Genomic DNA, 14,528 nt, shown 5'->3' with positions numbered 1-14,528 from the left:
GAACCACTTTCCCCAATAACCAACTAATAACATTTGAAGAGTCCCCTTCCACAATCACCCTGTCATAAGCTTCAGCACTCAGGTGCTTTATTCCCTGATATGCCGCCCGAACTTCAGCTTCAGATGAGTCACATCTTCTAATGGGACCTGCAAAAGCCCACGAAACCTCCCCTTGATAATCCCGACATAGTCATCCAACCCCAGCTGGTCCCGGATTACCCAAGTAGAACCCATCAGAATTTAATTTACTGAAACCTTCAGGAGGAGCTTCCCATTTTTGACTTCTCTTCTCTCGCCTCAAACCTTCATCGCACACAATGCTCCACCCCTCCCACAGATCGAATGCTGATACAAATTTGAGCAGAGGGATGCTCTTCACCCAAAAAATAACCAAGGCGATAATTTTGTTAAATAGCCAGGACGATGACTTAGCTACTCCTTCGAAAACTCTTTGATTTCTTTCCTTCCATATGACCCACCACAAGGTAATTAAACATAATCTCCACAGCACCTTTCCTTTATTTTTCCAGGGCACGAAATCCCAACTCGAGAATAGATCTGCTAGAGACTTTGGAAAGACCCATAAAATACCAAACTTTTCCAGAATGAAACCCCACACCTCCCTCGTTACCTTGCAATGGATAAAAAGGTGATCAATCGATTCTCCATCTTCCAAATAAAGCGAACAATGGTCCACCAGGCACATACCCCTTTTTCTTAGAAACTCTATGGTTTGAATCCTCCCATTACACACGGCCCAGCTGAAGAAAGATACCGATGGGGGTCCATGAAACTTCCAAGCCTCAGCAGAGGCATGTGATCCAACAACAGGGAGCAACTGGCAGTAAAAGGATTTCACGGAAAAAAGCCCAGATGAATCCCATTTCCATATCCTTTTATCCAGACCACTTTTTTTTATATAACACCCCTCAAGTAGGTTTAGCATTTGATTGATGAACGGTAGTTCTCTCTCAAAGAAATTTCTTCTGACCGAAGGATTCCAAACCACCGTATTGTTAATTCTCTCGAAACAATCACACACCAACACCTCTTTATGCAAAGCCACTGAGAACAAAACGGGGAAAAGCACCGCCAGCAGATCACCAGAGCACCATGGATCCAACCAAAACTTTATACGATCTCCTTTATATACTTTAAACTGAATCCCCGCCTCAATGCTTGGTTTGAACCTCAAAATATTACGCTAAATAAACCCTCCTTTCTTACCATACTTATCATCCGAACACCAGTTACCATGAATGAAACCATACTTACTCCCAATGACTTTTATCCATAAAGAAGAATGTTCCACTCCAAAACGCCACAACCACTTCCCCAAGAGAGCACAATTGAACTCTTTCAATCTCCGGATCCCTAACCCTCCATTCTTTATGGGGGTACACACCTTATCCCATTTTACTAACGGAATCCTCCTTTATTGCTTGACCCGCCCCATAAAAACCCCATAAAAATCTTCGTTTAATCTGTTCAATTCTCAAGACAAAACTCACCGGACAGTTAAATAGAGACAGATAGTAAACGGGTATGTTAGCCAAAACTGCTTTTACTAAAACCAGTCTACCACGCTTCGAAACAAGGTTTCTTTTCCAGGTTTCTAGCAAACGCTCTATTCTTTCTACAATAGGGGTCCAGAGCTCTTTTCCCGGTTTTCCAACCCCCAAAGGGAGCCCTAAATACGATGAAGGCAGAGACTCCAACCTGCAGCCCATCACATTGGCAAAACCTAAAGCTTCTGAGGGAGGAACATTGATGGCAAACAAGCTGGATTTCTGAAAATTTGATCTTTGACCCGTAATCAGCTCATAGCATCTTAGCGCAGCCTTCAAATTTAAAATCTTCGACTTATCAGGTGCACAGAACAGAATGGTGTCGTCAGCAAATTGCAAAAGCGGCACTTCCACTCTATCACTACCAATGATAAAGCCCTCAAACAGCCCCTTACGACTTCCTTTCACCATTAACCGATTGAGAGTTTCTGCCATAATCACGAAGAGAAAGGGGGAGAGGGGATCTCCTTGTCTTAACCCTCTGGAGGGACTTGAAGAATCCTTTTGGAGACCCATTTACCAGCACGAAAACCATGCCGAGGAGATGCATCTCCTCACCCAACCTCTCCACCTGTTTCCGAATCCCATCCTCCCCAAAAGGTAATCCAGACAATCCCAATCCACTCTATCATAGGCTTTCTCCATATCTAGCTTACACAACACACCCCCATATCCACTTCTAGCACGAGTCAATAACTTCATTCGCAATTAAGGAACAATCCAGAATTTGCCTCTTATTAACAAAAGCACTCTTACTATCCGAAATTACAAAAGGAAGCACTACTTTGATACGGTCAGCTAAAACCTTGGCCAAAACCTTGTACAAACATCCAACCAGACTGATCGGACGAAAATCAGATACCTTAGAAGCTCCTTTAACCTTGAGGATTAAGGATAAAAATGTAGCCCCTGTACCTCTATCGAGTGCCATTCCATCATAAAACTCCTTGAAGAAACGAAGGATATCACTTTTCACCGCTGGCCAACACGCTTGAAAAAAGCCTAAACAGAAGCCATCCGGGCCAGGTGCTTTATCTTTAGAGATCGAAAACAAACCTTTCTCAATTTCTTCTTCCTCAAATGGTTGTTCCAATTTCGAGCTTGCCTCCAAAGTCAGACTATTGAACTCCACTCCCTCAGGAATAGGACGCAAACTCCCTTCCGAAGCATATAATGAATCATAGAACTCAACAATAGCCGAAGAAACCTCTTCCTTAGAAGTCAACAGAATACCATTCACTGAGATAAACTCGATCCTATTCGCTCTTCTTCTAGCACTAGCCATTGCATGGAAGTAAGCTGTATTCTTATCGCCCTCCTCCAACCATTGCACCCTGGACTTTTGTCTCCAAGATATCTCTTCCCGCAACAACAACCCTTTATGTTCCTGCTTTGCTTTCCCCAACTCTTCCCATTCTACCTCGGAACTTAACCCACACTCCTCCAGAGCTAACAATTCTTTTAACCGATTTTCCAGCCACCACTTCCTACCCTGATCCACATGATTTTGATCCTTGGACCATTCTTTTAATTTATTCTTGACAAATCGGAGTTTTTTCCCAATCACCACATCTGCAGGACCCTCCACACTACACGAAGACCACCAATTTCCCAATCTGACCTCCATGTTAGGATAATTAAGCCAAGCCAATTCGAATATAAAAGGAGGAGGGCCCCACGACTGAAGACGCCGATCAAGGAAAATAGGGCAATGATCCGAGACCGAATGCACCAGGGCTCTATTAAAGTTCTCAGGGACCAAGGCAAGCCAGTTAGCATTAATAAGGAATCTATCAAGACGACTCCTACTAGGACCCCTAGACCAAGTAAAAGAAGCTCCTGCTCTAGGAAGATCAATAAACTCATATTTAGCAATAAAGTCCGCAACGCTTGTATGTTTGTGTTCGATCTCACACAACCCATTCTTTCTCCCACCTCTTTAACTTCATTGAAGTCCCCCCCAATACACCAAGGCAGAGAACAAGACTCCCTAACCTTGTCCAATTCCTCCCAAAACAAACCTTTCTCAGCTCTAAGGACCAGCCCATAGACCCCTGAAAACATCCACATTGAATGGTCGTCCTCTTTTTTTAAGGCCACCGACAGAGAGAACCTACCCCTCCGTTCATCTTGTTTTCTCCAAACATTTTCATTCCATGTTACTAAGATCCCACCAGAAGCTCAAGAAGATCCCACAAAAGAGAAATCCCATTCTGCCTGCACTCCCAAACCTCTGACAACTCCTCTATTTACCACCTCCATTTTTGTTTCCTGTAAACAAATAAGATCCGGTTTTAACTTTCTAACCAAGTCTTTCACTTGAATTCTCTTATCCTGATGGTTCAAGCCTTTAACATTCCAAGAAAGAATCTTCATTACAAACCACTCTTCACATGCCGCTTCCCCCTCCTACCATTTGGGGTTCTTCTCTTCTGATCACTAAACTCCTCATCCACTTGCACTTCTCTATCGAAGTTTAAATCCATCCTCAGCTTCTGTAATTCTCTAATTTTCCTCCTTGACGACTCACTGGTTCCCTTGCTCAGCGACTCCTTATTCGCCGAATCTCTTATCTCAGCTGCTTGAATTTCAGAAATAAAATCTGCCTCGGGTCCGGCATAGATCAAACCCAATTCCTTGCTAACCTCCAGAGTGTGACTCACAAAAACATCAACCTCCTCCATATGAGAAATAACCCTTTGATTCTCACCCGGAGAGTCTTCAGATATCTCCAAAAGATCCATCATCGAAGCCCTCACTGGAATATGAAGGACAGGAGGTGCGACCTTTGACAAATCCTTTGACAAATCCTGAGGCAATTCATTGGCTTCCACCTGACAAATTTTCTGATGTCAGGAGAAATTACGGACCTTTTTTGGGGTACCTCTCCCAAAACCCATCACCTCCATATCATCCGAGTGAAGATTTAACCGGAGCTTTGCTTCTACTGGCAGTTGAATAAAGGTCTAATTGCGGAACTTCTCCAGATTAGAATATACAAGATTATCCACTCTGGTAACCAAATCTGGTTTCCCTATTTCCCTGATATTCCAGGAACCATCGCATTCCACTGATGCAGCCACCCAAGCCCCACAGCGCAGCCAAACAGTAGATACTATCTGGTTAACCTGAGCACCGGCCTCCTTTAAAACTTCAACGGACAAACTATGACCCCCTTGGAAGCTTCTCCCTTCGATTCCTTTTTCGACCGTCCTGAGGCTATCATCCTCCGCAACCGAGTCGAAATTAAGCTGCGAAACCACATCTGCCAGAATAGATCTCGAAACCCCAGACTTCGTGCTACAACCTTTGGAAGGAAACTCTAATCGTAGAGTCCTAGCCTCAGGTGAGAACGAAGGACAAGAAAGAGATAAAAAATCCTCACTTCCTTCTCCTAAAAAATAACAATTGGGCCTGATAGAGTTGGATCTAAAATTCTCCTGTCTTGAAAAGCTAACAGGAGGATCCAAGTCACACCAATCATTACTACTGTGATTGGGCCCAAGCCCATCGAGACAGAGTCCAAACGCCCCTTCCGCAGAAAGATGGGCCCTGGCCCAAGAGCCAGCACCCACTATTGGCGACAAAAAGCCCACTTCCCAAGCCTCCCCATGGGAAGGCACGTTACCCGCTTCCCGATAAGAAATAAAATCTTCCTTTTGAGAGGGTCTCGGAGAAAGAGCTTCGATAATATCGAAGAAGCTATTAATATGACAGATGGGGTCCATCAAGTCAGATCTATCAGGACTCCCCCCACAGACACTGCGCCATCTGTACCCTATAGGAGAAAGAGTATTTTGAAATTCAAAAACTCCGCCAAGTGTCTCTGATCTATCATGCACCCCATGCAGCTCAAGATAGCCGAAAGCACTATCATGCACCATCACTTCCACCAGAACTGCCTCAGTATCAGCAAAATCTTTTCCGGTCAGAAATACCTCCTCCCCAGAGACCTTACTACTAGAATTTGTTTCTTTCTCCCTCAGATCCCCCACCGCATTCGCTGCCTCTTCTAAACCCGCGCTACCAGAGCTCAACCCTTCAAAATCCGCCATTTCAAGCGCCTCCACCTTCCAAGCTCTCACCCATCTGACTGCCCCATCCAGAGAAACTTGGATAGGCAACTCCTGTCCTAGACACCCTACTACAGAAATGCGCACCTTTGCATGGGAATAACCCTTTCCAGCTTGACAGGATGAATCCAATTCAATCACTGTGCCAATTTTTTCCCCAATCCTTCGAAAATTCTCCTCACACCATGCCTGAGGTGGAACCCCTTCTATGTTCCACCAATAGATGCACCCCTCCGACTGAAACTTCTGATCCCATAGTAAAAGCTCCAAAAAAGGAGAATTTATTGCATTCTTCCATGCATTTATAAGCTGATGTCTATCCACACCCATCTGAGAAGAAATCAGAATCTCAAAATCTGCAAGTTTGTACACAATAACTTCACAGTTAATAGCCCTCCTACTTCTCAACCACCTTTCCATACCCTTTAAATGCCCTGACCACCCAGGGGTAATTCTACCCCAAATACCTAACTCAGCATTACTAATAGATGCAGTGGGACAACTTCCACATTGAAGCTCACTCCTTCGGAAATCTGAGGCTCAAAGCTTACGGATCTCACTGATGGGAGGGCCTCGGCCTGAATCTCCTCCACCAGACGAACCTCCTGCTGTCGCCCATTATCCTGAACAAACCTACTTTGATAAGGTGGAAAATTATAATCCAAGCTTGACCAGATTTTCTTGCACTCCCAACAAACCTTCTTTCTTTTGAAATTTTTAAACCCACATTTGCAGCACCTCCAATCACCCAAACCACCCTCCCTTCTACGAGTTGATATCCTTTCGATTCTTTTTGATCTTTTATTCTTGACAAGCGACCAAGAGTCGACAGGAAAATTAATGTTGGCAAGTTCTCCTCCTAATGGGATCATATTGGCCCCTGTGGCCACTCCACAAAAATCATGATCTCCTCCTAAGGGGATTGAATTAGCACCGGTGGCCACACCACAAATATCCCATCCGACGACTCGATACCCACCAGGCAACAACTCCGACACCCTTGCATCACCCAGCCTCCTCATTGCCAGAGATATCCAACCAAAACTATTCGAAAGAAATGTGCAGGCCACTCATTCGAGAAGAGCCACCAGAATCCAGTACAGAAAACAGTGAAGACTCAGGAACCGAGACAAAATTCGGAGAAAGCATAGATGAAACAGACGAAGAGCTCGATGAACCTAACGTGTTCGAAGTTGAAGACAGTGCAGCAGAAACTTCAGAATCCGATTATGAATGGGAAGAGATAATGGCTGAACTGGATGAAACACGAAGCGAAGAAGCACAAAGCACCACAGCCTGGAGAGGACCTTTCCGGCAGCAAAACCCCACTCCTCCACAGCCCAACTCAGAAACACTTCAAACCGCCTACGAATCACCCGAAAGACATCCGAGAGAGCCGCTATCATCTTCCGGCGAAGAAAGAACCCCATGAACCACGGCGACTTCGATCTTCATCTTGTTTATTAGCTTTGATAAAAAAAAAATTGTGATGTTTTTACTATTCTATCTCCTTAGATTTTTTGTGCTGTTTTTACTAACGGGTGACATTATCAGCACCAGAATATAAGGTTGCAGCATACTCCCAAACTTCCCTGGATGAGTCAAGAACATCATATTTGCTGCAACCTGAGAATCCATACAACTCCAAAGAAAGGATCTAACCACAGCATCCTCCTATTCCCATCTCTCAAAGGTGGGATCCTTGGAGGCTGGAGGAGCACTCTCTAGAAATCGTACTTTACCATGACCAAGTAAGTAAGTGCGTACGGCGCGCCTCCAAGGAGGATAATTCTTCCCATCCAGTCTAATCGAGGTCATCTATAAAGGGGCCTCTGCATGAGAATAGCTAGGTGTCGAAGAAGAAGAAGCCCCATCAATTTTCAAGGAAGTCATTGACGGCAACGATGTCTCAGAGGGTTCCATAAACAATTACTGAATGGGATAAATAGAAAATAACAAATGGAAAGATGGAATCAAGGTCAACCAAGCACCAACCACCACCTAACAGGCCACCACAAATATAATCGAATCACAATCCCAAGAAACTACAAGCACCAACATTAAGAGACTACCACCAAGGAGCGTCACAAAAAAAAAGAGGAAACGACGAGCACAATCCACCAACAACCAGCCACAAACACGAAGCAACCAATCATCAATCCACCAACAATACTACTAGCCATCAAACCACCAATACCACCACCAACCATCAATCACAACTCCGACAAATCAATCCAAAAGAACAATCAATCCCACGCACCATTCATAGAAACCGGCAATATCATCAAAACAACAGGTGCTCACGAAGAGCGTTGATCAACAATCACAATATACCAATTATCACCATCAACATACAACCATTAATATCACCACGAATACGACAGAACCCCCAAACTACCCAGAAACAAGCAAGAAACAACTATCCGTCTACACTGCAGTCATAAAAGGGTTGCGGTTGGAGAAAAGAAACGAACACAACTCAGAAGGTCATGGGTGGAGATCGGGTGTAGAGAAAAGAAACGAACACGACTCAAAAGGGTCGTGGATGGAGAAAAGAAATGAACACGACTCAGAAGGGTAATGGGTGGAGAAAAGAAATGAAGACGACTCTGAAGGGTCGTGGGTGGAGAACGTGGGTGGAGAAAAGAAATGAACACGACTCAGAAGTGTAGTGGGTGGAGATTGTGGGTGGAGAGTTGGGGGTTGGGGATTTTTCGTAGAGGGGGTGGGAGTACGTGGGAGTGGTTACAGCAAACAGAGGGTGGGTGGGAGTGGTTATGACAACTCAGGATGGGGGGAATGGGGTTATGGGAGGTTAGATTAGATTAGGGTTAGGGCTAATTAGGGTTAGGGTTGATTAAGGAGGAGGGAAAAGAAAAGGAAAAATAGAAAAGAGGAAAAAGGATGTGTTAATCTACCATGGCTTTGATACCATGTTAGACATCCACATGGATAATGGAGAATGGAGAATGGAGAAGAAGAAGGAGAAGGCGTGAAGAGAGAACTACGGAATCCATGAGAGAAGAGAGTCGTTCAGCCTCTCTAACTCACGCCCCAATTTTATATACTTCATACTGTGAAGTTACATAAATGCCCTTATTCATCTAACAGATTCGTCGTGCTTATAGTAAGTGCCCACTTGGAAGATCTACCAAGTCCCAACTACCATTCTTCTCTAGAGCTCTCATCTCATCCATAATGTCCCTTCAACTGGATGAGATAAAACGTATGTAGGACTAAAAGGTAAAGAGACTGAAAGGTAAAGGGACAGAGGACAAAGCAACTAGAAAGTAAAGGGGACTATGGCTAATATGAAACAAAATTGGAGATGGGATGTTATGTGGAAAGGCGCTTACCTTTATAGACAGCAATGGGAAGATCAAGATTAGTAGGAGATACATTAACAGGAACATGATTAGGAGTATCAAGAACATAATGAAGAGTAGGAATAGAATCAAATATACATTTATCCGATGATAGATTCTCAGGAGGTAATCGCTCCACTTTTTCCTCCATTTGTAGAAGTATAACTCCTTAGCTCATTGTCGCACATATTAATGGTATCCTTTGTGTCCTTGGTGCCAAGTGAAGATGGAAACATTAGATTATGAAGAAAAGTCATCGAGTCCATCTCTTCACTAACACAACTCTCCCTCTGAAGAGTAGACCCTCTAGAATCAAAGAAAGGAACGGACTAATGAAAGTTATGATCCATAGACACAAGTCGACAACATGTAGGAGAATGGTAACACTTATATCCAGTGTTTAAAAATGCCGATGCGGGTCAAAATGTGGCCAAAGAAAATCCTAGTCGACTTCGCACAACGCAGTCGAGTACTCAATTGGCGTGGTCTTAATTTTGGATAGTTAAAGGAGTTTTTATTGACTCTGTAAGGCAAAATGCAGAACGTGACGGCAAAACACGGAACGCGGCCAAGGTAAAAGGGAGTCAACTTGGGGGAGTCCAAGACGATGCGGAGCAGTTTTAAAACTATGCTTGTATCCTTCCTGTGATGCAGAATATACCAAGAAAACGTACTTTAGGGTCGAGTCCTCTTTGCTAACAAAACTCTCCCCTCCCACTGAAGAGTGAACCATCTAGAATCAAAGAAAAGAACGAACTCATGAACATTAAGATTCCATATACACAAGTCGGCAAAGTATTGGACAATGGTAACACTAATATCATTTCTGTGATGTGGAACAACCCAAGAAAACATACTTGAGGGTGTTAGGATCAAGTTTAGTACAGGATACTTTATTAATATAAACAAAGTGTACACAACAAAAACTTTGGAGGAATAGGGAATGAAGGCCGACTGAAAATAAGAATTTCAACCAATGATTTATACCCAAGACATGAGAAGGAAGTCGATTAATGAGGTAAGCTACAATAAGAACACCTTCGGCCAAAAAAAAAGTCTTAGAATCATTTGTACTAAACATAAGGCCCAAGCCACTTCATGGCCATCCATTCTGCTAAGTTGTATAAACAAATGATGTTTGTTGAACTATCCTATGAGAAGAAAAATAGTATTGGACAGCAGAGCATATATATATATATATATATATATATATATATATATATATATATATATGAACGAAGGGTCTTTAGTTTTGTTTCAAACTTTACTAATCATTATATGAAATTTTTTAGATGTAGACAAAACTTCATCTTTGGATTTCATCAAGTAAACCCAAGTGCACGGTATCGATATCCAAACAAAGAAGTGGTTGGCAACAACCACAAAATATGACAATGTTCTAATGGATTAGTACTTCTACTTAAACTTATTGGATATAAAGTACAACAATATTTAGGGTCTTCAGTTTTGTTTCAAAATTTACAAATCATTATATGAAATTTTTTAGATGTAGACAAAACTTCATCTTTGATTTCATCAAGTAAACCCAGGTGCATAGGTTATAATCATCTACATAGGACACACAGTATCGATCATAGTTACCAGTTCGGGAAACGGAAACGAGAAACTGTACGTGAAACGGGGATGTGAAACGCATGAAAAAAATCAAAGGGGAAACGAGAAATGGGAAACGATAGAGAAACGTATGTGAAACGCATTCGGAAACGTCTTGGGAAACGTTTGGGAAACGCTAGTGAAACGTACGTGAAACCTAAAGGAAACGCTAGTGAAACACATAAATGTGATGGTAACTCATTAATAGGAAAATGCTTGTACTAGAATCTTGAATATAATATATATAATTCTAAACTAGATAGGGCTGTCCACAGTAAACTAAAGGGGGTTTAATATATCCTTTTAAAGTCTTAAAATTCCAAGAAACGAGTTTCCATGGAAATAAAACGCGTTTCCCATTCTTGGAAATGTGTTTCTAAGAAATGGGAAACGCGTTTCACAAACGTTTCACCGACGTTTCACAAACGTTTCACAGGCGTTTCATAATTTTCCAAAGAGCGTTTCGTACCGTTTCGGAAACGCGTTTCCCCCTCTCCCTAGGCATTTCCTGCATCTATGGTATCAATATCCAAACAAAGAAGTGGTAGGCAACAACCACCAAATATCACAATGTTCTAATGGATTAGTACTTGTACTTAAACTTGTTGGATATAAAGTACAACAATATTTAGCAAGTTCACACACTTCATAGTTAAATTTCAATCTACAAATTTTAGAAAATAAATGATTAAGTCTAACATGTCATTCTATTAACACATCTTCGTGGCATTTAAGACTATTACTAATTAAACAATACTTGTGGCCATTGGAAGCTATGATGAGGTCTCGAGTAGATATAGTCCATTAGATTCTTGGCCATTGCCAATCATCTTCCTCGAATGCACGTCGTGAAATACAGAATGAGAAGGGAAAATGTTACACTACAGTTCAAGATTCAGTAATGAAATTAATGGACATCGTGTTAGTTGCAAGTTTTGGAACATGCAAGATAGACAATAATGTTAAATTGGAGGTGAAGGATATTTCCCTTTCCCAGCAATTGTGTTGAGGGATCTATCAGCAAACTTTACTTTATCACAACCACCAGAACAAATAGAATATGAAGAAAATACAAGACAAGCCCATCATGTGGTCTAAATCATCAGAATCAATGATCCATGACGATGAAGTGAAAGACTGGAATGCAGAAGCATGTGTATCTGTGTGGGCGTATTTAGAGGTACGTGAGCTCTCCATCTAATACACCCAAAGGCACAATTATTCCAAATCATCCTCGGCTGTTGGGACTATCAAAGAAGGATAAAAAATTAAGATGATTCTTGGAGTTCAGGGATTGTGCCAGCAAGTGATGATTCTAGAGTCGATCAAATGTCAGAAGTGAAAGGTCCCTTTTGTGAGTAAATTGTGTTGGTTGACCAATAATTTTTTTTTTTGAATGGCCGTAGGTTCCCAACAGTATTCCCTATCATATCTTGTCTTGCCATAGTACATTTCAGATTTTTTCCAATCCTTGGAGAATCTCTTATCACTTATTTCAAGGCTACTAGTGGATGCAAGAGTTGAATTTTCAATATGAGGGTGATATTGGTGTTCATTAGCCAAACCAATCTCCTCAATTTAGACCTGGGCATTGACTTGTTGGAGGTTCAGTAAGTTGTCACTGCTGAGAAGTTGAATGTGATTCAACTCATACTCTTGATTGAGGCCAGCAAGGCAATGTTACCGCTCAATATGTTTCCGATAAGTAACTGCATCTGAATTAAACACTGGTTCGAATTATCGTAAAAATCTAACTCCTTTCACATACACCGACCAAGAGTGGCATAAATGTACACAGCTAAAGAATTTTTCCCATATCAAAGGTCGGTAATGTCTAGTCATAACTGATATATATATATATATATATATAAAATTCTACACCTGGGAATACTTTTGAGCAGCCATATCCCAAATATTTTTTACTGTTCGCAGGGACATAAAACTTCTACTAATCTCGGGTTCCATGAAATTGATAAGGAATGACTTCATAGAGAGATTTTATGTCACCCAACAATCTTGTATTGGATCATCTTTCTCTGGCTTGATAGCCCTTCCTATGAGATTTCCAAGTTTCTCATGTCCTCCGACAAGCATTTTTACAGCCTGTGACCACATAAATAATTCTGTCCTTTCAATTTAGCAGGAACCATAGGCACAATCATACTTACCATGGGTGTCATTTGATTCACAACTGTCCTGGAACACTTAGGGGCTGTTTGGATACGCGGATTTTAGAATCCAGGTTTTAGTTTGAAAACAGTGTAAAAGATGGTTCATGATCAAGCTGCTGCATGCTGTCCTGGCAGCGTTTCTTGGATTTTAAGCAAGAAAATCAGGTTTTAATAATCTCTCCTCCATCCTAAGATTTCTAAAACCTGGAAATATGGGAGGATCTGCTACTCTCTTGCTGACGGGAAGAAGGGCGAGAAGTAAAAAACGAGTCAAAAACGACGGCTGGTCCGCTTCTTCTCTTGTCTCTTAGCTACAATTTTGAAGAAATCCCGGATTCTAAAATCCGCGTATCCAAACGGCCCCTTAGTGTTGGTAGAACTAACATTGTTGCTCGACGACCTATCTATTTAATCACAAAAACAATAAACAAACAATACTTTGAAACAGAACCAATGTTACAAATCTAGGCACATACCAAGAATTCAAATTTAGACATTAAACAATCCAACTTATCTTCAGATCACATGCATTGGCATTTTATATTGTGTGGATGTAAACAATTGGATACTCTAATCTAAGGATCATTGCTTTACTGGTAGAGTGGGCGGCCTTGATTGAGTCTCAAAATAGCCAGATACCCGGGAAAAAACCATCTCAAAAAACCGCCCCCTTTAAGGTTGTAATTTGGCGCCAATATTGTGGGTTTTTTCCCCCATAGGAAAGTAAGCCCATGGTTAAATTTCATTGAAAAAGGATCACGCTTGATGGGATAATTCAAAACCCTGTAAATATGCTTCAAATGAAAAAATCCAAGTCGTAGAAACAAACCGATTAGATATGCCTACCAAGATGTAGTAGTCTTCTAATATGTTCTGCATTAACAATTCGTCATGCATTCATCAACAGAACAACACCTTAGATGATGCTGCCGAACCACAGAAAACCAAATAGAACACCAAATCTTAGTCAGACGAAATCAGTACCTTGCACAAAGGGGAAAACCTTGCGATCTTGTTCTATTACCAAGTGGAGAAGTAGATCAGGTCTTTAGAAGGAAGAGGAGAAGAAAAGAGGTGGGAACATAAAGATGCAGCAACAAGCTTTTTTTGTCCTATTTGGATAGTTAAGTATCCAGTTTATAAGAAAAGGAACATAAAGATACATTAAGAAATAGCCTCCCAATTCAGAGTGAAAAAAACGGTAGAAAGTCTGCTAATGCAGGACAGGAACATTGGAACATTCTTGAATGGAAAATGGCACCAAACTTCAGATTCTTGCAATGTAGTTAAAGCTAACAAAATGGCACTTCTCTTCTCATCCAAGCCAACTACTGCAAATGCTTCATTAAAAGGCAAAAGCTACTCGATAATCCACTCGGCTTCCTATTACCACCTGATCTCCACTGAACAGTTGACGGATTTGTTATTGAAGATCCAATTATGACTAAATCACTTATAACCAACCTCTCACTCCTTTATTGAATCACAGTAGTTTCATTTTCTAAGTTAGAGCTAAACAATGAAAACCATAAAGCAGCTAAGCCACAAGACATCCTCCCAAATACATAAGAAAGGAGTACTCAAAGCTTTGAGGTACATGGTTTTACAGAATTATGGCCACTATCATGATTATCCATTTTGATCTTGTCTTTTTTCCTCTATTTGAGAGGCTAATATGCCTAAGGGAACCAAAGCCCCTTCGGCACTTTTTCCGCTATTTGAGAGGCTACCCCTCCT

At 41.6% G+C, this 14,528-nt stretch overlaps 1 protein-coding gene across 9 annotated transcripts in view; it reads left to right on the top strand.

Annotated features, from left to right (window-relative positions):
• LOC143885357 (DUF3754 family protein, putative (DUF3754)) overlaps positions 1-14,528 on the top strand; it is a 119,709-nt gene that overhangs the window by 99,859 nt on the left and 5,322 nt on the right. The gene's annotated exons all lie outside the window — the stretch shown is intronic.

The sequence above is a fragment of the Tasmannia lanceolata genome, unplaced genomic scaffold (genome assembly GCF_043159265.1).
Source record: "Tasmannia lanceolata isolate RefF3 unplaced genomic scaffold, GAP_Taslan_0.1 ptg000008l, whole genome shotgun sequence".
NCBI classification, from domain to species: domain Eukaryota; kingdom Viridiplantae; phylum Streptophyta; class Magnoliopsida; order Canellales; family Winteraceae; genus Tasmannia; species Tasmannia lanceolata.
This window is presented reverse-complemented; position numbering and strand designations above follow the sequence as displayed.